At 45.8% G+C, this 25,807-nt stretch overlaps 1 protein-coding gene across 2 annotated transcripts in view; it reads left to right on the forward strand.

Moving 5' to 3' along the window:
• Positions 1-1,946: 1,946 nt before the first annotated feature.
• Positions 1,947-25,807, forward strand: part of SPTB (spectrin beta, erythrocytic) — a 109,882-nt gene continuing 86,021 nt past the window's right edge. For both annotated transcript variants that reach the window (XM_004426243.3, XM_004426242.3), the window contains exon 1: positions 1,947-2,124. The gene's annotated coding sequence lies outside the window, so the exon portion shown is untranslated. The remainder of the gene's footprint in view (positions 2,125-25,807) is intronic.

The following is a 25,807-nucleotide window of genomic DNA, read 5'->3' on the forward strand; positions in this document are numbered from 1 at the left end:
AAGAAAATGTGGTATATATATACAATGGAATACTACTCAGCCATAAAAAAGACAAAATCGTCCCATTTGCAACAACATGGATGGGCCTGGAGTGTATTATGTTAAGTGAAATAAGCCAGAAAGAGACAGACAAACACTGTATGATCTCACTCATATGTGGAATATAAACCAACACATGGACAGAGAAAACTGTACTGTGGTTACCAGGGGCAGTGGGGGTGGGGGGTGGGGGGTGGGGGGTGGGCACAAGGGGTGAAGGGAATCATATATATGGTGATGGACAAACAAAAATGCACAACCCAAAATTTCACAATGTTAAAAACCATTAAAACATCAATTAAAAAAAAAGACATTTCTGTTTCTAACTCAGCAATAAACAAATGGATTCTTAAATGTTATCAGAAAGGGGAGCCAATCACTGCTAACCTAATGGATGACCATGAATATTCTTCCATCATTTTCCCTATATTAGTAGTGTCTCTTAGGAAATTGAACTTAATGAGGGCCCAGACAACAGAGGGGTGGGGTGGAAAGATCTGTGGCTTTGTAATATCTGTGGAGTGTGCCCCACTGCTAGCACATTTCAGTGTCTAAATGCCCACTCAAGAAGTGTAGCTGCAGCAGAAAGCAAAATATCTTTGTACATGTTCACTATATAAACTAAGCATGCACATCTGGCAATTGAACACCCTTTTCCTGGTGAGTTCTGGAAAACAGTATAATTATACTCCCAAGCGAATAACTCAGGAGTAAGACTGTTCCGTTGTTAAGAATACCAGGCAGCATCAGTCAAAGTTAAAACTCTCTTCTACATCTTTGCGTTTTTACTCTCCACTGCCATCTTCATAATACCTGAGATTACCTGGGCTGATAACTGGTGAGAAACCGTTCGGGGCACGGTTGCTGAGAAAAGAGACGAGAGCTACAAGCTAGGAGTACCACCAAGCCTTATTGAACAACGACCTTGTAACGTAAGAAAGTCAAGAAAATGGACAGCCTTGCAAGCTGCCCATGTTCTTTTATGAATCTCTCCTGGGGTGACTCGGAGATGCCTTGTCTGTCCTCTTTGGCACTAGTGGTTCTAGTGTTTTCTCTGGCCTACTGCATCCCACCCCACGCAGGCTTGCAGTGAGGAAGCCCCCGCTCGCCTGGACACCCGGGCCGCTCATGAGGTGCCGGTGGGCAGGTGTGGCAGCTTGCCTGTTGATTACAGTCCCTGCAATGTGCGAGCGCCGTGGGACCGCAGGATCGCCCAGCCAGCATTGCCCGTCCGCCCCGCCCACACCAGGTTTGCAGACAGAAACAGAGGCACCGAGCCCGCGGGTTGGGGGCGGGGGCCTCCGGCCGAGGGCCCACCCCTGCCCTCCCAGCGTCTGCTCCTCCCGCCAGCCAGGAGAAGCCCGCCCCGGAGCGCGCTTTCTAACACACCAGCCCCCGGGAACAATCTGTCCCTATCAACCCCGCTGCAGCGGGGGCGCACTGCCGGGGCGCCCGCCTCGCCCACCCTACAGCCTAAGCGTGTCTTAAAATATTTAAAAAACCTGACGGTATACAGTGGGGATGCAGGGCGGGAAAGGCTGGAGGGCTCATTTTCGTGGCCAGGCTCGCCGCTCCGGGCGCACGAATTAGGCCCGAACTGCAGTCAAACCCTTTTTCCGCTGCAGGGGGCTCAAGGTAGCGCGAGGTTAGGGGAGGTGAGCGACGATGGGGACGATGCGGGCGGCTCAGGCTTCTGGTGTCCGGGGCGCAGGCGGCCCGCCCGGAGGCGGAGGCTGGCCCCGGGAGCCGGGCGGAGGCCGGGCAGGTGCCCCCGGCGCGGAGACTGATTGGCAGGTGCGGGAGTGGGTGGGGAAGGCGGGGGCTGGGCCTGGCGCTGCGGGTGGCTGCGGCCCCGCCTCCCCGCCCCCGCCGCGGGACTATCTGGTCCCGGCAGCAGCGATGTCCCCCGGCAGGAATGTCCCTCCTCAGATAATGTTATTTATATCTCTGGGCGGGTCCGCGGCTCGGCAGCACCAGGCGCCCGGCGGCCGCTGTGCCAGGAGCCCCGCGCTGCCCTCCTCCCCCTGCGCCGCCGCCACTGCGGCCCCCGGGCTCGGGGTGGCCGCCGCTACAGCCCCAGCGCAGGTGAGTCCCGGGAGGGCCCGACGGCCCGAGAGGGCTGGGTGCGGGTGCACGAGGCTGGGGCGCGCGGCGCCAGCGCAGAGGCGGCGCTGGGCCCAGGGGGCGCGTGACGTGCGGGGCCCAGGGGACCGGGTGGGGGCCCAGCCCCGAGTGCCGAGCGTGGGGCCCGGGAGGCCCTGGCGGCTGCGGCAGCGAACACCCCGAGGCGCGGGAATCCGCGTGGGCTTCGGAGGTGCTTGGCGAGCTGGGCGCTTGCTTTGGAGAGCCGGCTCCTGGAGCGTCGCCCGGGGGCGCTGGCAGGGCGGTGAGGGGGTGGGTGTTCTGCTCCCGGGCTGCCTCTTCCAGGACCCCGGCGTGGAGGCGGAGGGGGTTCTGCCTCTAGCCTGTCCGACCTCCGCGCTGCCCTGTCTGCCTACCGCTGCCCGGTTTCTCAGCCGTGGGGGCTGCTCAGATTCTCTTTTGGGGAACTTGTCTGCGCGCTCTCCGGGCAGCCCAGCTCCCAGGCAGGGAGGACGGGCAGGGCAGCCCAGGGGGCTCGGCCTCCGGGCACCCGAAACCCTGCGGAGAGAGTGGCCCGGCGCGGACACAAGGAAGAAAAGATTGGGGTGCCCCAAGCCGTGCTCCAAGGACCCGGACCCTTCCCCTTCGAAGAGTTCCGCTCCTGCAAGCTGCTGCGGTCCACTCTACTCGCACCCGCCTCACCAGTTCCTCTTTCCTCAGCAACTTGGCCCTGAGAAATAGCAGAAAGTGGGAGAAGTAACAGCTTTAAAACAATTCCCGACTCCCACCGATTCGCCCAGGCTTTCAAGGGTGGGGAAGTAGTTGTGGGATTGAGTACCGTTTCCGTGACAACGAGCCCCAGGTAGGGCCGTGATTTACAGCCTATTAATATCCAAACCACTGTTTTCAGTGAGCAATTAGAGGCATCAGGAGTTGTTAATAATACTCTTAACTCGCTGAAGAAAAATGAAAAGCCACGTTTTTTTTTTTTTAATTTTAGATGCATCAGATGGGGGAGGGGGAAATATAGTGACAGTATTTTTGTGCTGAGAACTCCTGTGAGGAGAGGCTAGGCTGTCACCTCCAGGTAGGAGGCATCCGTGTAGAATCCACAGCCTTGAGGTGGTCACACTAGACTTCAGTGTCTAAGGAAAGTGATTCAGGTGGCTCCTGAGTGAGAGGAGTCTGCAAATCAAAAATTTTAGGCACCTCTGTGCTATCCATTAACTCATCCTTAGCTTCACAGATGGTCCTGAATTTTGTTCTATAATTTCCTCTTTGACTACCTTCTGACCCTGTGACCCAGGCAGGTCACTTCCTATTCCAGGGTTGGATTTTTACTCTTCTGCTAGGAGCCCTGGGTTCCAGCATGTCTTTGAAAATTCTTTTCCGTAAATGCAAAATCTTAAGTGTACTGATGGCCCAGCACCCAACACAGCTGGTCTTGTACTTGCCCCCAGGCTGTGAGCTACTTAGGAAATGAAATATTAGGTTCTCACTGAAGAAGAGCCCACTAGCCTCCAAACCAGCTGACTCCTCAGAGGTAGGTCATTTATTCAGAACTTGATCAAACTCTCGAGTACAGCACAGCTGAAAGACGTGAACCCAACATTGTGAAAATGTGGCCCATAGACCCCTTAGCTTTATCAGTGGCCCAGTCACAATGACTGGGGATGAGCCAGTCCCGTTAATCCCGAGTTCTCGGAAGACTCAGTCTGCTCGTGGAATTGAAAGCACCCAAAAACTCCCAGGCATCCAGGATGGGCCTTGTAGCAAGGCATATCAAGTTTTCCTGAGTGGCTTGCCCAGCTGAGAGCTGGGATACCACCTTTTGCTCTGGTGGTGGCTTCTTCCAAGAGTTCTGAAGGTGTCCTCTAGCAGAACGCCTGCTGGATGATCAGCTTTGGGGTAAGCAAAGATGTGGCAGGAGGCAGGCTCCCACCGGGGGTCATATCTGACAAACTAAAAATGACTATCTTAGGCAAACTAGGTGTGAATGAAAGTTTCGAACTAGTCATGAAAGTCAAAATCTGATGGTTCTGCCACAGTTCTGGAAACAGACTGTTTTTGGTAAATAAAAATAATCATAGCTTTCATTTTTTATATCTTTTATGTACCAGTGCCCAGCTTGGTGCCTGGCTGGTAGTGGACACTCAGTTAATTTTTGAGTGAATGAGGGAATGAATAAATGAATACTCGGTTTTCTTTAGATTATCCTATTTAATTGTCACAGTAACTCTGCAAGGTAGATCATATTATCAGTCTTTTAGAATTGAGGAGACAGGTTCAAGGAGATCAAATAATTGGCCTCACATCACACTACTGATGAGAGGTGGGGCCAGGATTCAAACTCACTCTCTTTTTAAGGTTAGACATTCGCCAGGGGATATAGAAGTACAAGTTGGAAAGGTTTGGTTATAGGATTGTCTATTCACCTCACAATCTTTCACTCTCAAGACCTTGGGTAATATTTCTGCATACGTCAGAGAAGCTTTAAAAATACTGCCTGAAGATGGTATTGGACACTTATTTGCTCAGAGGTATTTAGCCTTGCCCATTATGTTCAGGTCATTGTTTCAAGGCCAGAACTGTAATTTGGCAGTAGTCAAAGCATGGATTTTTTGAGAGCATATTTTCCTTTCAGTCCTGGAAGTGGCCAGGAGGGCTTGATGATGCATGGGGACAGTGTGATAGGACGGAGGATGACTATAGAAAATTCATGAGGCAACCGCTATTGAAGTGGGAAGGGACCTTGGAGATCCCCGAGTCCAGCCTTCTGTTTGTGTAGCTACTTGCTTAAAGGTGAGACTTAACTGCAGTGTACCTGGTTGTGGGTGTGCAGCTGTGGTACATGCCTGCCATGCTTCTTATCATTCTAGCCCATTTCTTTCTGGTCTCTCTCTCTCAAGGCCAATATAGGCTTTATTTCCTGAAGTTCTGCCTAATCAACCACTGAAGTTTTCTTTTCCTTTGAGGGAGATTTTGAGAGGTATATGATTCGTTTGAGAGAGATGTTTTAATATCCAATACTTTCATCTTAGTGAAATCTTTTTTTTTTTTTTTTGATGAGGAAGATTAGCCCTGAGCTAACATCTGTTGCCAATCCTCCTCTTTTTGCTGAGGAAGATTGGCCCTGGGCTAACATCCGTGCCCGTCTTCCTCTACTTTATATATGGGACGCCTGCCAAGCATGGCTTGATAAGTGGTGTGTAAGTCTGCGCCTGGGATCCGAACCCGCAAACTCAGGGCTGCCAAAGCAGAGCACGCGAACTTAACCACTACGCCACCAGGGGACTCTTAGTGAAATCTTAAAAAAAAAAAAAAAAAAAAGTATTAGAGATAGGCAGGAGAGAAGAAGTTAGTGAGCATTAAACTCTGAACTGTTCCATAATCTCTCCATTGCCTATTAGGTGTACAATGTATCCATTTTACACAATAGATATGTACGTGTTTATCTTGAGACAGTACAAATCTTAAGACAAATAATTATGTAGCATTTCTGGGGCAGTGGGGAAGGAAAGGACTTTAGGGAATTATTGGGATTGTCAGATTCCTGGTTTAATCTAAACTCATCTAATCTAATCACCAAATCACTCTTGAAGTGTGTTATTTCAAATTTCAAAATCAAACACAAGATTATACTTTATATCCAGGACCTGAAAAGGTCGGAAACATGACAAGCGGGAGGTTTAAAGTGACACAAAGTACATTTCTTCATTATCCATCATGTTTCTTTTTTTTTTTTTTTGTGAGATCAGCCCTGTGCTAACATCTGCCAATCCTCCTCTTTTTTTGCTGAGGAAGACTGGTCCTGGGCTAACATCTGTGCCCATCTTCTTCCACTGTATATGGGACGCCGCCACAGCATGGCTTTGGCCAAGCAGTGCGTTGGTGCACATCCGGGATCCGAACCGGTGAACCCTGGGCCGCCACAGCGGAGCGTGCACACTTAACAGCTTGTGCCACCGGGCCAGCCCCCATCGTGTTTCTTTATAACCTCAGACCTGCAGATTAACATTTATGAATTGACCTTGGGAGGATCAAGAATGAAAATTACTGTGTAGGCTGATGAGAAATTTGAATTTATAATGAGGACTGGCAGGGAAGTTCATGGAAACTGGGTTCTGAAACTGTATGGATGTTACTAGCTGAAAATTACTGTAGAAAGAAGTATTTTATCTTAAAAGTAGTTTGTATTGACTCTGTTGTTTTTTACAGACAGCTCTTTGGTTACTTCTCTACTTTAGATGAGAAATCTGGGGCGGAAGAGTAAATGCAGTGGTCCGTGTGCCAGAATCATGACGTAGCACTTGCTGGGTTTATCACAGAGATGCTTCTTTCCTCTGACAACCTTGAGAGGTGAAGGTCACCTGGTTTTGGAGATGGAGATGGAGATGGAGGGAAGCTGTAGGAGGCGGTCAGGAGAATTCACTGTCAGATCTGGCTCCACTCACTGAATTAACTCCCCTTGGTAAATATTTAGAAAATGTCATAGCATGTTTCCCTTTGTTGCTGTGCTTATTTTTTCATTCACAGCCGGGCAATCCAAGTTCTTCCATTTTCAGCCAGCCTTGGCTGACTATCAAACCGCCAGGGGATCCCCAGCCTTACAGCTCACGCAGTCTCAGAGGCCATCATAGGCAGAAAGTGCATCCTCAATGGATTGCTGGGTAGCTGATGACATTCCCACACCACATTTCATTTTTCTTTCTCCTTGTCCTGGTGGTAGGAAATATTACAAAGCCCTCATCTTCCTACGTCAACAAGGCCTTTTCAGGCTTTGCCATGATGTTTAATTTCTACACTATACCTGTGCAGACCTGGCCAAGGGTATAATTACAAGGGCAATTACAACCCAGACATAGATCACGTTAGCAGTGGGGGCAAATGTGGGGCTTCCTTTCTTCCTTTCATTTGAATGCTATAAATTTAGCAAGTGAAAGAGCACAGGGCTAGAAAAAAATAGACTTTGCATTGAACTGGGCTCCGATCATCCAGGATATTTATGCAAAGAATAACAGGGCACCTTGACAGCTAAAGAACAATAATTGCTTTGAATTATAGTCAATTCAGGAGTTTCCACTATCATGAAAAGGAGCAGAAAGTTGGATAATCCTGAAAATGAATGAGTTGAAAATCATTTCCATTTGTACCTGAATTAAATATTGGTCTGTCTCATTTGAGAATTCATAGCACTTCAAATAAAACAAAGCATATTTGAAAGACATCACTTACGTGGACCAGAAAGAGGTCCCTAACCTCATTCTCTCCCTTGCTCAGTTCCTGCCTATTTCCTGAAGCCTCCCAGGAGTGGTCAGTCAGCTTGACCTTCCAGCATATTTCCTCCAGGATGGGGAAGTAAGAAAAGGCCTTTTATAATACTGACTCTAAGCCATAAGTCATAGAGAGTTAGAACTGGAAAGGCCTGAGAGAGCCATTTGAGAAATATTCAAAAAGAGCCAACATTGGGTACTTACTGTGTGCATTACACCGTTATGTGCTGGGGACACGAAAAGGGATCAGATGGAGACCTGCTGGTCTGATGGGGAAGTGAACTTGCAAACAAGCAGTGATTCAACAGGATGCCTGAGAGAAAGGATGTTCTGAGAGAAAGCCCACAGGAGGAAGCCCTGGTTCTGGTTGGGGGGTGCCTAGGATTTCCCTAATGGAAGAAGGGAGGATGGCAGGGATGGGGGCCTAGACGTTTAATCTGGCACAGACGTGCAATAGAACACAATTATGTTAGGGAATGAAGAGTAGTTCCATGTGGCTGTGTGGGGCACAGCCCAGGAATGGGCTAGAGATGTGGCCCAAAAGATGGTTTGGGTTCAGTTTGTGAAGAACATTGAAGGTTCAAGTTGAAATCAATGAAGGTTTTTGAGCAGGGGAAGGACCTGATCAGATCCTTGTTTAAACAAAGCTCACCAGTGACAGTGAAAGGAATGTGAACTAGCGATCAGCTAGTACAAGGTGGTGATTGCACAGATGATGTATGGTCCATGCAGTCTTCAGGAGGCCGTTTTATATCTGCATCTTATTTTATTTTACAATGACCATGTGAAGAAGCAGGGAAGATCTCACCATTTCTGCTTTACAGTCAAGGAAACCAGACTAGAAATATACAATGACTTGCCCAAGGTCCCTCTGATAGATTATGGCAGAACCTGATTTTGACCCAGTTTCCTAGTTCCAAGATCTTCTCCTCAATGGAGTAATTAAATATTCTGGACCTTGTGGTTGAGACAGTGATTGCTTTCTTTCTTCAGCAGAACTTTGTCTAAGTTCACTGGCTCTGGGGAGAGGAAGGAGGAAACTTGTTACAGTATTTACTCTTTAATTAGCCACAAAACCTCAAGAACGGCCCTCCAGAATGTACACAGATGATGTTGCAAAGCATGAGTTAATGTGGAGCATGCATGTGGATTACTAGCGTGCCATAGATAAATGCAGGGTTTATATGCCTGTCAATTGATGTTTTGGCTTTTTTTATTCCCTTACCTCAAATTTACTGGACATTATTATGCTTATGCCTCATTTTGGGCTTCAAAATCCTCTTTTTGTCCAGTGATCTTGAGTGCCTTGATTTGTACTTCAATCTTCAATAAATATTTATTGAGCTCTCATTTGTTTGCCAGACATATTCTAGGCCCAGGGGATATAGCCATGAACATGGCATAAAAAAAGTCTAATGTCATGGAGCACACATTCTAGTTGGATGAGACAGGTACTAAACAACAACAAATAGATGAGTATGTATCATAATTTCAGGTGATATAAAGAAAAAATAAAGCATTGTGAAGGAAAAAGAGAGGTGGTTCTATTATTTGAGGTAGGATGGTCGGGAAAGGCCTCTCTGATGAGTTTTCATTTGAGCAGAGACCTGAATGAAGCAAGGGAGGGGAATGGGGGTGTTTGGGGGAAGAGATTCAAGTTGAGTGTGAAGGCCCTGAGGTGGGTTCACTGCTGTGTCCAAGGAGTGGCAGGAAACCAGTGGGACTAGAGTGGAGGGAGCAAGGGGAGAGTGCAGGACGTGACGTTGGGGAGGAAATGGGGTTTGGATTATGCAGGCTTTGTGGCCGTGCCAGGACTTTGGGTTTTAGCCATGTGATAGGAAGCCACTGGCAGTTGTGGGCAGGGGAGTGGCTTGTTCAGATTTGTGCTTTAGGAGGATCTTTCTCGCTGTCCTGTTGAAGATTGATTATAGGGAACAGAAGTGGAATGAAAGCTACTGTAGTGGTCCAGGTTAGAGATGATGGACTAGGATGATGGTGGTGGGGGCGGTGCAGTGCACTTGGTTTCTTGATAGATTTTGAAGATAGAGTCGATGGGATTTGGATATAGAAGATGAGAGAAAAAGAATAACTCAAGAATGACTCCATTGGTTTTGGCCTGAGCAACTGGAAAAATGAAAAAGCCATTTACTGAGATGGGGATATATCTTGTCAAATGTACTGTGGGCTATTATTTTTTATTTTTCTTTCTGTTGAGGGGTTGATTTGGAATAGACTCAGGCAGACTTTTCACTTAAATACACCAAAAAGGAGGTGTTTTATTGTGGGTGACTCATGACATCTGTTTGTTTTGAAGTAAAGCCTGAGATGTGCAATTAGTTCTGTGTACTTAGTACTATTACTTTAGGTCATTCTTAAAACATCTCCACTATGTGATAGAGATTAAGATATGGTACCAACAAGATGGAAACGTATTTCACTTTATAATTAGAAATGTTTTGAATTTGCTGGTCAGAGCCCAAACATTTTTTAACACTTTCTGGTTGTCATATTAAAAAAAAAAACTTTAAATTAGAAAATGAATTCATGCACGTGGTTAAAAGTGTATCCACATTGTACAAGGGTATACAATAAAAAGGAAAAGTCTTCCTTCGTCTGCCTCCATCCTACTCCTTAGAAGTTGCTAGTGTCAAGGTTCCTGTGTATCCTTCAAGAAAAATTCAATGCAAATATGAGCAGATAGCCTGACATAAAGTCATAGCTTTAACCTAGCAAGAGCACGTGTTTGTTTTAGTTTTTTATAACTTAATAGCCCTCAGGTATATACGTTAAGTTGCCTGGAGTCTACCTTTCTATCAATTAGGGGTCTTCCTCTCCAAACCCCTCCCACACTGAGATAACGCCTCTTCTCGAAAACCTCCAGTGATTCCCCTCCGGATAGAGGTGGAAATACAAACTCATATAGTTGACTTTTAAGAGCCATTGTAATCTGGCTCCAATCTCTTTTTCTACCCTTATCTCTTATCACTTCCCATTGCAAACTGTCTACTTGAACCAGGTTTGTCCCATTCTACTTACTGAGTCCTGAACATTTCTCCAAGATTTGGAGTGGTTTCCATCAGTCATCCTGGAAGAATCCAGCCCACGGTAATCTCTCCCTTGTTCAAATTTGTTGAAGGGCTAGTCTCATGTACTACTTAATTGGACATAATCATAGACTTCTTTTATTATTATTATATAACTTTCCTTGTGTCCATCTATTATTTGCTCAACTAAGAGCAGAGAACAGTAAGTTCTGAAGGGCAAGAACTAATTTATGAATTGCAGTCGTGGGTCTTACATAAAAGCGCTGCCTAGTGCTTTTGCCCATAGAAGTTCGATTAGTAATTTTTGGAATGTGCAGTTTGACGATCATCGCCTAATGGGATGATGCTGGTACATGGGGATTGTATTAATTAAAAATTGTCAGGGCCAGCCCTGGTGGCCTAGCAGTTAAAGTTCGATGCGCTCCGCTTCAGCAGCCCGGGTTCCTGCACACGGAACCACTCCTGTTATACCCATCGAGATGCTCGGAGTACCACTCGTCTGTCAGTAGCCATGCTGTGGTGGTGGCTCACTTAGAACTAGAAGGAGTTACAGCTAAAATATACAACTATGTACTGGGGCTTTGGGGAGAAAAAAAAGAGAGAGAGAGAGAAAGATTGGCAACAGATGTTAGCTTGGAGCCAATCTTTCCCAGCAAAAAAAATTGTCAGATGATAGTTACCAATGAAGCTGGCTGAGTGGGTTCTGAGGGTGTCCATTCCCAGGGAATGGTAACTAGATGCTGCTCCTTTGATAAAGAACTTTCTAATGTGCCTGACCTCTTGCTCTCATCCCCTCTTCAGATGGCATTGCATCTAAATGTCAGAAACAAGGTGTTTTCATTTGCCCCTAAGTGGAGAAGAACAGTTATTTAATGGGCATGGCAACCATGCAGTTTTTTAAATTTATTTTTTTAATTGTGATAAATACATATAACAAAATTTACCATTTTAACTATTTTTAAGTGTTAAGCTAAGTGGCATAAGTACATGCACATTGTTGTGCAGCCACCGTCACCATCCATCTCCAGAACTTTTTATCTTCCAAAACTCAAACTCTGTACCCATTAAACATGAACTCTCCATTTCACTCTTCCACCCAGCACTGGCAACCATCACTCTGCTTTCTATCTCTATGCATTTGACTGCTCTAGGTACCTCATATAAGTGGAATCATACTGTATTTGTCCCTTTGTGACTGGCCTATTTCACTTAGCATGATGTTTTCAAGGTTCATCCATGTTGTAGCATGTGTCAGAATTTCCTTCCTTTTTAAGGCTGAATAATATTCTGTTGTACGTATTATCCACATTTTGTTTATCCATTCATTTGTCAATGGACACTTGGGTTGTTTTTACCCCTTGGCTATTGTGAGTAACATGGGTATGAACATGGGTATACAAATGTTTCTTTGAGACCCTGCTTTCACTTCTTTTGGCTATATACTCAGACATATACTCCAGTGTATTGCTGGATCATATGGTAATTCTATTTTTAATTTTTCAAGGAACCAAACCGTGCAGTTTTAATATTTTCCTCTGGTATTTGACGTCTTCAAAGGGAAGGGCAAAACTGATTAACGTTCTCACCTTTGGGACCAAGCTGAACTTGAGAAGTGTTTATTTGAGAACACTATCTTTGGGGGATCATTTGTCATCAAAGTTCTTGAATTTCTTCATATATTAGTTTGCCTATTTTTAGATTGGAGACTTTTAGAGGACAGGCAGGAGATGTTTAATTTGCCTCGTAGAGCATGTAGCCCAAACTCAGGTAGGAAAGGGTGTAAAGATTATGTGATGATGTATTTCAGCCAAAATGTCTCCTTGAGCTGGATGACAAGAGTCTGGGTTACTTCCAGCAACTTTTCTCTTGCTGTTTGCCCTTGGGCAAAGAACTTCCTCTTCCTCTGACATTTTTTTTCAGGGCTTTTTGTGTGTGCGATGGCACCTTAATATTTATTATTATCCTTAAAAATTTCCTTGTAGATTTCCTTGTAATGTCTAAGTGTTACCTCATCTTCATAGCCTTGCCTGACAGCCCCTCTCCCTCACCAGGTTCTGGGGTATCAGTGAGTGCTTCCTCCTTTGTATTTTGCAGCATCTTTCTCATTCCTTTTGTACGGGACGGATCATCTTGTTTTGTAACTGTCAACCTGCCTCCTACACCATTAGACCATGCTTTCTGTGATGGGGAATTGGGTCTTACTCCTTTTTTTTTTTTTTTTTAATTCCCAGCACTTAGAGCCATGCTTGGTGCACAGAGTGGAGTGGCTCAAAAATACTTATTGATCATAAAATTAAAGAATGAATGTTTGCAATTATATATAATTGAGTTTGTATATATCTTAACTTGGAAATGAAGCATTATTATAATAGTAAGTCAACGTTTATTATGTGCTAGGCACTATGCTGAGAGCTTTTATGTGTATTTGTTATTTCTATTATTATCCTAATTCGGCAAATGAAAAAAATCAGGCTTAGAGAAGTTTACTTACCCAAGATTGCACACCTAGAAGGTCACAGCTGGACTTGAACCCACACGTATTTATTCTCTGTGCTTCCTTGAAATTACTGTGCCTGCCATATCTGGGTGAAGATTAACATTCCATGGCTCTTAATTCTAAGAGTTTCTTTTTTTTCCTTTCATCCTGCATCTTTAATGGTCTGAAATTAAAGAGGTAATTTGTTGTATACCTTTATATGTTGCTTGATATTTGTAATGATTTAACCTTAATAGGCTTGAATTCCCTTATTAGCTTTTAATAAATAATTAATGTTCTGAATCCTACTTCTGACTTAGTTCTTTGACATCTGAGGATGAAGATGCTAATTAGTACTGTACAATATACCCACTGTCATAAGGCGGCTCTCTGTACCGCGGGACTAAAACTGCTTTAGAAGAGGTCTAGTTTTGTCAAATGTGGTGGCCTCCTTCCAGACCCAAGTCCCAACTTCTCTGCAACATTTGACCTTGTTAACTAACTAGTCTTGCTTTGAAACCAAGCCCTCCCTCGGCTTCTGGGACCCGGGCTCTGCTTTTTCTCCTCCTAGCTTGCTTACCGTCACTTCTTTCTTGTTGTTGTTCCTTCCTCTATACCAGCTTTTAATTGTTGAGGTTGCCAATGCATCTAAATCCTCATCTCTAGCCCCAGCCTCCCCCATCAGTTCCAGATCTGCTTTACAGCAATCTGCTAGCTGCCTTCCTTTGGTTGTAGCAAGATGTCTCAAACTCATCATGTAGCAGTAGGACCTCTTGGCCCTCTCTTGCACCCCCAAACCTGTTCTTCTGCCAGTTTTTGTGGCTAGGTTCATGTAGTCACTGTCTCCCCAAGTAAGAACCTCAGCAACTTTTTTGGTTTTTCTTCTTTTCACACTTCCACATCCAGTCGGCTGTCAGCTCCTGTGCATTTTTCCTCTAAAATTTTCAAATTAGTGCCTTTCTTTCAGTTTCCGCTGTCCCTGTTCTTATCTTATATTTGAATAATGGGCCTTCAGTCTCTGCCTTCCTAACCCATCTTATTCTCTGACCTCAGAATTATTTTTAAAAACATGAGTTTTACTGAGTCATTCAACTGCTTTAAAACCCTCAATGGTTCCCCATTGCCCCAAAATAAAGTTTAAACAGCCAGGCAGGGAATCTGTTCCAACTTCTCTTCCCAGCCTCATACCCTCTCCATTTACCCCATACTGGATGCTTGTGACTGTTTCAACTTGAGGTGCATTTTCATGCCTCCATGACTTTGCTTCTACTGTTTTCTATGCCTGGAATGTCTTTCTCCCTTTCCTCAGCTGTGATCTCTTACACACATATATCCCTTAAGGCCCCGCTCAAACATAACTCCTTTGATGCTTTCCCTCTTCCCTAACCCAGGAAGATACCACTCTCAACTCTGAGTTCTTAAGCTGTCACTTTTCGCATTGTACCCTGGTTGTTCGTGTTACAAGTCTGATTTTCTTCCAGATAGAGTTCCTGAAAGAAAGGACATGTCTGGTGTCTGTGGGATACTGGTGCCTAACTCAGCATCTGGCTCATGTGCAGTGCTCAAGAAAATGCTGATTAAATTGGGTGATGGGGAAGTTTCAAGAATATTCAACACTGTAAATAATCCCCCAAATTTTGACCTATAAAAGATTATGAAGAAGGGTTCATGGAAGATGCTCACATTGATGGGGTGGGAGTAAGGAGTGAAGAGGAATGCTTTAGACCTGAGTGGAGTCTATCGTCCCACCTCTACATTCTTCAATTGCTTTCCATTTACTGGAGGGAAAAGTAACAACTGATTTTTAACTTACATCATCAGAATATGTCTATTGCTAGAAAAATTTAGTTATTCATGTGGAATATAGTCACTCCCACCTCATTTTTCAGTGAATGTTTGAGGCTGACCCTCAGAATGCAGCTATGAAAGGCTCTTTGAGAGAGTGTTTCAGACCAATATATACAAGTTTTGTTTTATAATTTTGAAGAGTTAAGAAAAACATTGCAGAAAAAAGACCAAAAATTCCTGTATAGTGGTTTTGTTTTTCTCTGGATACATTAATCTTTTTTGTTTGTCCTTAAGGCATGTCAAAGTAGAAACAACCTTGTAAAATATACAGTATTTATCAGTTGGTTTGTTCTGCCCTCATTTTTGCCTTACCCAGACAAAAAGTGAGTTCCACCAGTGGCTGGACTCACTAGAATGCTGCTTGCTCAGGCCTCTGAGCGTGTTTTGTTTCTTTCAACAAAACTCTCTGTCATGGACACACTCCTACTGCAATCCCACCGGTCTCTGCCTTTGCTGCGTTCTGTGTCCAGTGATTGATGGGAGCTGGTTTTTAGCTTCCAGAGGCGAGTGGAGCTGTGAGGCCTTCATAAGTGTGTGGAGAGGTCTGAGCTGAGCTGATAAAGGGAAGGCCCTGGAAAGATGTGCCCGGGGTTAAAGTCAGGCCTTGGGCAGGGGACCTGGCGGTAGAGAGACAAGGAGGGGACTCAGCCAAGACAACTGAAGGCCCCAGTGAGTTCGAAGGGGCGTAATGAGGCCAGTGATAAGCAGACAACAGACAGCAAACTTAATCAGAGGTGACAGTGAGAGTGGGGTCAATCAAAAGCAGCTTCTAGAAGCTCTAGAATGCTACAGATGTCAGGGATCATTATCCCGTCTCGAGCATTACCAGGTGCCACAGGAGAAGTTACCAGTAGGCTGACTGCTGGTTAGTGGCCTGGCTGCATGCTTTTCGAGTGAACAGTCCTTTTCACTTACAGGGAAAGTTTGCTTTGTAGTGTTTTAGCCAGGCTCTGGTCTCGGTTTTTCTCATTTAGGCTACTGCACGTGGGCTCGGTGGAACCGGCTCTGCTTTTTTCTGCAAGGTGGATGTGTGCATTCTGTATGTGCTTTCTAAAACTGTTGGGAAATCTTGATGCCCAGACATTCAACTTAAAGTCTGAAGCAGGAGGGTCCCTCGCTGTGAGAAGTTTCCAGAAGAATGGAGGTGTTTACAGGCATTGAGAGTGAGGTAACGATGGTAGAATCAGAGCCAGCTGTTCTGGAGTAGGACGTCAGTACCCTCGGCGGCGAGGCGAGACCCACACCTGTGAGGACAAACCAGGTCGTTGGCCTTCAAAGCTGTGTGAAGTCACTTTGCCTGGGAGACTGGAAAAATATTGGTGGGCTTCTCTCACCACATCACTGGGTGAGCTGGGTGGGTGCGTGGTAGAGCCATAATTCAGCACCGTGCCCTCAATGTAACAACTCATCAGCAGCCTCGGTTTAACTGCTCTCTCTGCTTCTGACCCAGAAAACGCTCAGAAAATGACTGCAGTGCAACGCATCTTCAAGGTGAAGCTTTCAGTCCAGGTCGGGGAGGGATGCGGAGATGATCCCAAGGGTTCAATACTTACTTCCCAAATGTGCTGGGAGGGAACTTTGTTTATGCTCTGACCCAGAGGAAGTCCCTTTACGTCTCACTGTTTCCACCAGCAAAGAGTGCCTTCTGCTTGTTTTGCATAAGCCTTGTGCCTTCTCAGCGCGGGAGACGCAGAATGAACTGGGAGCTAGAAAACTCCTGGCGTCATAATTCTTTGCAAACAGCAGTCTGGTGAGCAGTCTATTTGGTTGGCAAGTGATCATTACAGTCTATACTTGGTTTCTCTGTCTGTAAAATGGTGGCAGTGCTTTTTCATTGAAATGTGAAGGGGGTCAGAATGAAATAGTATGTGTATTTTCCTTTTTAAAAACCTGCTTCTTAAAGCATCAAAACATCTCAGAGAGAGATGTTCTATGGATAAAATGGACTCAATGCACCTTGCAGCCGTCATCAAATAACCTAGAAATCATCCCCGAAGAGCATCTGGTTCGACTCCCCTGCTTTTCTTTTTTTTTTTTTAAAGATTTTATTTATTTTATTTTTTCCCCCCAAAGCCCCAGTGGATAGTTGTATGTTGTAGCTGCACATCCCTCTAGTTGCTGCATGCGGGACTCGGCCTCAGGATGAACGGAGAAGTGGTGCCTCGATGCGCACCCGGGATCCGAACCCGGGCCACCAGCATCGCAGCGCGCGCACTCAACCACCAAGCCACAGGGCCGGCCCTCCCCTGCTTTTCTAATAGAGGATATCAGCAGAGGGGAGGGGATTTGCCTGAGGTTGCAAAGTTAGTGGCAGGACTGTAAGTGGAACCCCAGGCTCTTGATTTGTGGCCTAGTCCTTCCTCCTTTTCTGTCTCCCCTCCTCCTTCTCCTTCTATAGCTTTTTAAAAAATCATAATGTGATCATGTACCCGTGTAAAAATAATGCAAAGAGTATAGAAGAGTATAAATGGCACTCCTAGACCCATTGCCGGAGGTAGCCACTGTTAATTTCCCCTATATCCCTCTAGGCACATACAGACATACACCTGTAGATGGAGGTACATAAATGTTTGTGTAGGTATATGTATGTACATGTGTATATATGTGCATACACATATATACAGGTATATACACATACTCATATATGTCAGTGTATGTTGTGGTTATTTTTCATACTGTACAGCAGCTTGCCCTTTTCATTTACTGATGAAACACCTTGGACCTCTTTTTCTATCAGGACATAGAGAATGATCTCTTTCATTCTTAACAGCTGCATAGTATCTTATGCTCCTTCTATTTCTCCATAATGACTTTCAGAATTAGAAGCAGCACCGTGGAATTTGAGTCTGAATTCGTGATGCTGATATAAGAATCTCTATTTTATATGAGCATCCGGGGAGGGGAATGACTTCTGACAAGGTCACATTGCCCACATGGTTTGAGAAATTTGAGACCCTGCTTCTATTTCCTGCTGCTACTTGCTTATGGGCCCCTGTCATATGCCAGGTGCCATGCTAGGGCCTTTCAATGCCTTAACTCATTTACTTCTCACAGCAGTCCATTGAGTTAGATACAGTTCCCATTTTGCTGATGAGGAGGCTGAGGCTAGTCAAGCCACGTTTGCTTAAGGTCACACAGCCGTTAAGTGTCAGACTCCAGAGTTGAACCTAGATCTGCTTGACCCCAAAGCCTTTCTCTTTCTCACTGTCTGAAATCTAAGACACTAGGACGAGTGGTTATGGTGGGTTTGAAGCTAGGCGTTTTCCATAGCTTCCAAGTTTTGTGGGTTTAGATCCAGCTAAGGGTCCACTACACACACAGCAGTGACATGGAGGACCAAGTAGCTGTGGAGCAGAGACAGAATGGTGTGGGGAGGAGGGACAAGAAGCGGCTGTCCTTCAGGATGCATTATTGTCTATGTGCTAGGCTGTGTGGGAAACACAGAGGCAGTTGACGAAGACACAGCTCTCAGCTCTTGAGAGGCTTATGGTTTCACAATGGGGCAGACACAGGTGAGACTGAGTGTAACCCAAGGCGGAGGGAGGCAAGCCATTGTGGTGCTGCATACTGCTCCAGGGTCTCTAGGAAGCCAAGATTGGTTTGGGCTGGGGATCTTAGGAAGGCAGCCTTCACTGAGGAGCAGCCATCTGAACTGGTCTTTGAAACCAGTACAAGTTTTCTATTGGCCACGTAGGGGAGAGGGCATTCCATGGGGCGAATAGGGGCATGTGGGACATGGTGAGTCTGGTGTGGCTGCAGCAGAGGGTGAGTGGGAGGATGTAGTGACAGAGGGGCCCAAGAGGTAGGTTGGGGCTAGATTTTAGCAGGCTTTGAATGTCTTATAAAGAGCTTGTAGTTTATATTTCAAGTCCTGGGGACACTATCAAAATTTTTGAATAGGGTAGTGATGTGCTGTCAGCTCTGTTTTAGGACACCCTGCAGAAGCATAATAAAGGGCTTAAGAGGGTCTAAACCAAGGCAGTGGGAATGGAAGGGAGGAGGTGAATCTGAGATTCCAAGAAGTCAGAGTATCTGGACTCGGTGTGAGGTAGGACCCATTGTGAATCTTTGTGGGCCATACCACATAAATGATCAAACGTATTAAAAGTAATGTTTTTGCTGTCAAAACATATTTGAAGGGATTTTGGAATTATTCTTAATTTTTATTTTAAAGTCTTAATTTTACACTTTGGTGCCAATCACTTTTCTCCAAGTCTTAAAGCATTTTTGCAGGTCCTTAAAATTTGCTGGCAGGTGCATTGTGCCCAACGGCTCTGGAGTGAGGGGGAGAGACCTGTTAAAGATGACTTAGAGCTTTGTAGCTCAGGTATCTGGAGATTGGTGTTGCTAATTCCCTGAGATTTGTCTGAAAAGAAGGAGCAGCTCTGAGAGCGGGGAGGAGGTTGGAGAGTTCAGTGTGGACCGTGGTAAGCGGGAAGAAGAGCAGCGTGTGTCGGTGGAGCTGCTGGGTGAATCTGGTGCCCAGGAGGGGCCGGGACTTGGGGTGTCCATCTGACAGTCTCAGTCAGCACAGAAAGGGGAGAGGATCCCGTGAGGGAAGAGAACAGATGCCTTCACTTTGGGTAATGCCTACAGTTAAAGGATGGGTTGGGGAAGAGGAGCTAGAGAATGTGATTGTGATGTCACAACATACTGAGGATGAAGAACCAAGGGAATCTGAAGCCATGGAAATCCAGCTTTGAAAAAAGGATGGTTAGTAGTGTCTAGTACAGGAGAGGGACCACATGGGAAAGGGATGGGAGGAGGCTGTTAGCCTTGTAAGAGGCTCAAGTGACCCTCAAGAAAGCAGCTCTAGTGGAGGGTGGAAACTTGATTATCAGGCATTAGAGTGAAGCCATGGTGGGGAAGAGAAGGCAGTGAATGCAGACTGCTTTTCTGAGAACCTGATGGGAAAAGGATGGTTTGAGACAGGTCAAGGGAGGTTTCGTGTGATGGAGAACACGATTTTGGGGCTGAGAGGGTGCGGCGCTGCCCTGCCATAGATGAACACATAAGCTCGTGAACAGTTCTCCAGCCCCTACTGCATACAAGGCACCGTGATAGGTGGACAGGTGGCGTCCCACACTTCCAGGAGGCAGTGAGGTGACGGCAGGCTCCTCAAGGGCAGGGACTTTGTGTTTACTGTTTGTTTTCCGTGCCCTGAGTTGTGCCTGGCATGGAGAATGACGCATCAGCACTTATTTGTCAACACGCCTTACTGCACCTCTCCTACAGCATCCCGAGAAGGCTCCATCCCTCTCTTTCCTTTTTTACCATTCTATTGTGGGACATATGATGTATGTGACACACGTGTACGTTTGGAAGCATAGTTATAAAGCAAACATTCTTGCGTTCACACTTTTGCACCTACCTGCATGCCCCTCCCCTTTTCTCAGTCCCCTGCCACCTCAGATCCTGTTTCTCTTGAAAATGTGCACAATTAAATTTTTATTGGGGCTCCTTCTGTGCCTCTCAGTGCCAAATTCTGGGGCACCTGGACTTTCTGTAGAAGCACAGAAAGAATATATGACGTTGGGGGCCGGCCTCGTGGCATAGTGGTTAAGTGCGCATGCTCCGCTGCTGGCAGCGGCTGAGGCCGCATCCCACATAAAGTGGAGGAAGATGGGCACGGATGTTAGCTCAGGGCCGGTCTTCCTCAGCAAAAAGAGGAGGATTGGCGTGGATGTTAGCTCAGGGCTGATCTTCCTTACCAAAAAAAAAAAAGTATATGACGATCCTTTAGGGGAAACAAAGGGGCTCATTCAATGAGTTGGTGAAAGATGAGTCTCCTTGTTGACGGTGATAAGACAGGATCTTGTTTCCTGAAAGCTCTCTGGGTGTGAATGCACTTTCTTTGCTTGGTTCATGTCACTGGGGGATTTCCTTCATGCCCAATGAACAAGAGGTCTCTTTGCTAGGAAGTCCAGCTCCAGCCATCCCAAACTTTATTTATAGGGAGGGCAGAAGCCCAAGGATCAGGCTGTATTTGCTGTAATTCCCTTAGATTCTAGGAGTATGAAGTACTTTATTCAGTGGTAAGTATCTGACTTAAGTTTTGGCAATTTTACACTTTGTCATTGAAATGAGGTGGGAGGCATACCTTTTTACTCGTGGTCTTTTCAGGGACACTTAAATTTTCTTTTCTATTCACAAATGTAGTACAAAATTTTACTAATGTAAAATATTGCAGGAATACAGACCATAGACAATGAAAGTTCCTCATCATCCACCTTCCTTCTCTCCTAGATAATCATTTGCTATAACTCGATGCATATTCCTCCAACATTTTTATACATATACTAATAAAATATATGCTATTTATTTTTACAGAAAAATATTTATATTATGTATACTATTTAACAGTTTACATTGTTTTACTCATCAATACACAAAGTCATTTTTCTACATATATCTACCTGTAGCTTTTCCTCATTCAAAATGGTTGCATTGTGTGGAAGAACCATACTTTATTTAACCAGATTTTAAATGATGCCAAATTAGGTTGTTTTTACTTTTGTGTGTTTTTGTTTTGGTTTGGTTTTGCTCTGACCAGTAATATAGAGCTAGTTTTAAACTGCTAGGGCTGGGTCGTGTGTTTAAGGTGAGGGGGCTGGTAAAACGAGACCAGGTTTGTTGGAGAAGTGGAAGGCTGGTCTCCATGACTCCTTCCATTCCTTCCTAACAGACAGAATAGAGAAAGATGCTCCTGCAGCCCAGGGAGTCACCTGCCCCTTCTCCCAGGCAGGGCCCGGGCATACGTAGACTAGATTTTACTGCCATTTTGCTTTCCTTTTCCCCTTTCCTTCCTCCACCCCCCGGCCCCCGCTTCCTCTTACTAACTTGGTGTCCAGTTGCAGATTCCCCTCTAGTTCTCTCCCTTCCAGTCACTATGAGTGTCCCAGCTCTGTACACTTTCCCCTCCCCTGGCAGGGCCTCCCACCACTCCTGACTTTGATCTCATTGTATCCCCTGCTTGTGTTTCCAGTTTCTCTAGATGGTGCCCTTGTTAGTCTCTTCTGTCTTCCACTGTAGCCTCATCTGCAAAATATATTAAATCTACTGCTTCCCCAAGTCACTTGCCCAGCCCTTTAAAGGATTTAAAAATGAACCAAGCTTAACACAGCTGCCCCTTTGGCTGGTGTCACCTGGTACTGATCCTCAACCTCTGTTCACTGTGCTGTGAATAGTAAATTTCCATTCCTTGCGAGGCGACTTCATTTCTAGTGGAAACTCCTGCCCTGCGGTATGGCAGAGAGAGTACGTGCTTTGGCTCCAGTCTGACCTGGCTTCAAATCCACATTCCAACACTTACTAGGCTTTGTAGCCTCAGCAGGTAATTTAATCTTTTTGGTCTTCATTTTCCTCTTCAGTAAAATGGAGACTAATGATACCTACCTTGCAGATAGGATTGTGCTATGGACTGGATAAAAATGTGTGTCAGATGTCTGGCACATGGTAGGTGAGCAAAAATGATGGCTACTGTTGTCATTATAGCTTGGTTTCTCTTTAGCAAATTTGGTAGTTTTCAGCTGATCTCATGTGTTATAAGGGGTCAAAGAATCAATGAGTCCAAGATCCTATTAGAAACATATCCTATAATGGTGTAAAATTTTGAACATAAATATTTTTGATAACTTTGATAACTAATTGCAGGAATCCCCTATTCCTGCAATAGTAAATAAAATAAAAAACAAAAATTTAGAACAAGAATTTAGATGTCTCTTTGAAGTTCCTTGTGCTAGAAATAATTTGTATTTTCCAAAGAATAGCTGTTCTCATTCACCTCAAATGGTTTCCAGAATCTGGATTGTTTTTCTTTCTGAGATCCAGAAACTGAGTTGAGGGATGCTTTCTGTACTTTGATCATTGTCACAAATATGTACCCAGAGTTTCTAAGTAAAGACTTGCCCAGTTCGAGGCTTTGTCATAGATTAAAATGGCGGTGGTTTTCTGATACCCTCCCTATCAGATCTCTGTACTCTGGTTGCTTGCAGAAGGCATACTGTGTATTTGGGTTTCATGCTCGGCGTTCTGGAGTTACTCACTTTGTGTCCAGTCTTTGTTTACTGGTTTCTGGTGCTAATCCCCCAAGGCGATGCACTGAACCGTAAGGACAAATGAAAAGGAAAGTCAAACGTGGACCCAAATTTTCTTCAAGTCCCGAAAGAAAACTAAGAACTTCATTCCCTGCACACAGAGGTAGTGAACCCGTCCAGAGCGTGTCAACAACAGCTACAGCTTGCTTTTTATCTCTCGTGCCAGCGATCCTTGCCCACCAGGAAACGAGTTCTTGAGGACTCCTGCCCTTTAGGCAGAGCCCATCTTTTGAGGTGCTTTGAACTCCTGTATGGACAGGCATTCCATAAACCCTGGGAATCTTTCATCGCCCTGGATGGAGGGATTAGAAAATTAAAGGCATTATCTTTGCAAAGTTTGCTCCTGCTACTCCTTTTGGGGCAGGTTGGGTAGTATGATCTCTTCCTTTTCAAGTGGAAGAAGGCTTTGTGAGTAGGAGAAATGACTTGGCTAGAGCATCCCAAAGCTATTAGCAGGACTGAATTTTCCCTTCAAAACATGGCATCTCTTGCTTCCTTGCTGGACTTGGCTAAGCCTCTGGAGGGGCGTCGTGCTGAGCTTGCTTGCAGATGGCCCAGAGGCAGGTCAACGGCGCAGAGAAAGTTGGATGGTCTGATGCTGAGGGAAAAGAACTTGGCGGTGGAGGCCCCTCCCTCCCACTGGATATTCCCTCTCAGGTGGCGACTGTGGAGAGTCCTGGTGAGGAGGTTCAGCAAAGCCTCTTGGCCCGACCTTGTAACGTGAGCATCAGGAAGCCCCTTTCTCAGGAGGTGAGCTGCCTTGTAAAACAACAACAGTCCTGTCTGCTCCTGAAGCAAGATGCCTGGAGAGACTGCCTCCTGGGCTCTACTGCGTTTTGCCTGCTGAAGCTGGTGGGAGCTACAGCCCCCAGCACTAGCACATTGCTTCTTTTTCTTGCCTCCCCTGAACTAGACAAGGAGGCTCTGAGGCCAGCTGAGCTGTGTATGTCCTTGCCATCTGCCAAGCCTCACTCCTTGGGCCAGAGCCTGAGCTTCAGCCAGTGCTTCCACAGCTCTGCCCAGCACCCAAGCCCTGTGAGCCTCTCAGTGGCAAGGCACGGGTGTCCCACCAGGATCCTGCTCCAGCCCTGCACAGCAATGTTGCCGAGAGAAGTTGGGAAGGGGTGAGGCTTGAGCGAGTTCCCTCCGAGGCAATCATGGTGGTGAAGGAGCCATCAGCTTTCCTCCCCGGCTGGTGCTCTCAGACACTGCATTCCCCTGGTTCTTGTTTGGGTGTGTTTGTTTTTTGTGAGTTTTTTGGACCCAGCGGCTGCAAGAGGAATTGTATAGCAAATCCAAATTTGGAGGCCACTTACAAAGAAGAGCTCACATTTGTCTTCAGCCAATTACATTGCATTAGAACACAAGGGGCGATGATGTCTTGTGATAGAAATATTTTGTCTAATACAATCTCTTTTTCATCTCCCCAACCATAAAGAATAACTTTTTAGAGTGTTATTTTCATATTTCATAAAGAATACTGTTTAGAATGAGTTCCCCTCTGGTGATGGGCCAGGATCTCTGTGTTGGTGCACCCCTGTTGAACCACCCAGACTTTTGTTCTTACAGGCTCCTCGTTGACTGTCTGTCTCTTTCTCTGTCTCTCTCTTACATGTTCTCTCCCTCTCTTTTTGCTTTTTCCAAGCCGTTGCTGCTTTTTCATCTCTCCTCAAAGCATTCTGCTGGTTGGGAAGCCCCTTGCCTGGTTAGTGGAGCATCGGGGCTGCCCTTTTTTTCCACAGAGCCAACTGGTTCTGGGTGTCCCTGCTGTCATTTGACCACAGAGTGGTTGGGAGAGGCGCCTGCTTTCTGGCGAGTGGCCATAAATAAGGGCAAGCGCCCCAAGGATGATCTCATTCAGGCGCCACTTCCTGAAAGGGGTGATCACGGAGCCAGGCCCATCTGAGGGGCATCAGCAGCCCTTCTCAGCCAGCCTCTCTCTTGCACAGAGAGCTCATTTGTAGGGAAGTTTCTGGGGTGAGGTAGCACTCTTATTTTGTTCACCAGGAAATAATACCAAGTTTCTCAGTTTTCCTCTTAATGAAGGGCAAGGCCTTGGCCTGGAGCAGGGGTTGAGTCTCCCAGCATCCTGGAGGATGGGATGGGGGTAATTTGAGGAGGTTTCCTCTCACCCATCTGGGTTTCTGGGCCTGGCCCAGCTGGTGGAAATTCTACAAGACCAGCTGAGGCATAATTGATACAGGGAATACAGAGTTGGACCCTCTGGTGGAGGGAGGAAGAGCTATATCCAGTCAAGGGTCTGGAAAGCTGTCGAATATTTTTTTTTGCCCAATGATAAGTGTTAAATTTTGTTAAACTCCGCCTGTGTGTGAGATCCTAAGCTCTTCTGAATCTTCAGTCCGTCTCTCTCTCTTGCTATTTTCCTGTAGCCTATAGACAAGCTCAGGTTTCTCCCACTGGATAAAACTCTCTTTTGGTCCTGCATCTCTGTCTACCTGCCCTCAAAGCCCCGTACCCTTTCCCACCAAACATTTCGAAGGGATGGGCTATACATTATTTTGCTCTCATTTATTCCACTTCCCACTTGCATTGGGCTCCTTTCCCCATGACTTGACAGAAACTGTTCTCACTGTTGTCACCACTTGTGAACACCTAAAGCTCTCTGGGGTATTGGACGCTGTTGTTTGCTCCCTGCTTCTGGAATTTTCCTCCCCCAAGGCTTCCAGATGTGGCTATCTCCTGACTCCCCTTGTTCTTTGCTGGCTCCTCTTCCTAAGCATACCCACAGGAGAGAGTTCCCCAGGGTCCATCCTCAGCTCCCATTCTGGACACCCTGGAGGAGCGATGAGGTCATCATCTCGGAACATCTGAACAGCTCTGCACGCAGGGCTTGGTCTTATTCGGGAGCCCCTAGATAGAGAGAAATGAGGGGAATTTGAAGTAGGTGTTAACGAGAGCCAAGGAAATAAATATGATTTTTAAACGGGA

Source organism: Ceratotherium simum, chromosome 24 (genome assembly GCF_057802395.1).
Source record: "Ceratotherium simum simum isolate JZ-2026a chromosome 24, ASM5780239v1, whole genome shotgun sequence".
NCBI lineage: Eukaryota > Metazoa > Chordata > Mammalia > Perissodactyla > Rhinocerotidae > Ceratotherium > Ceratotherium simum.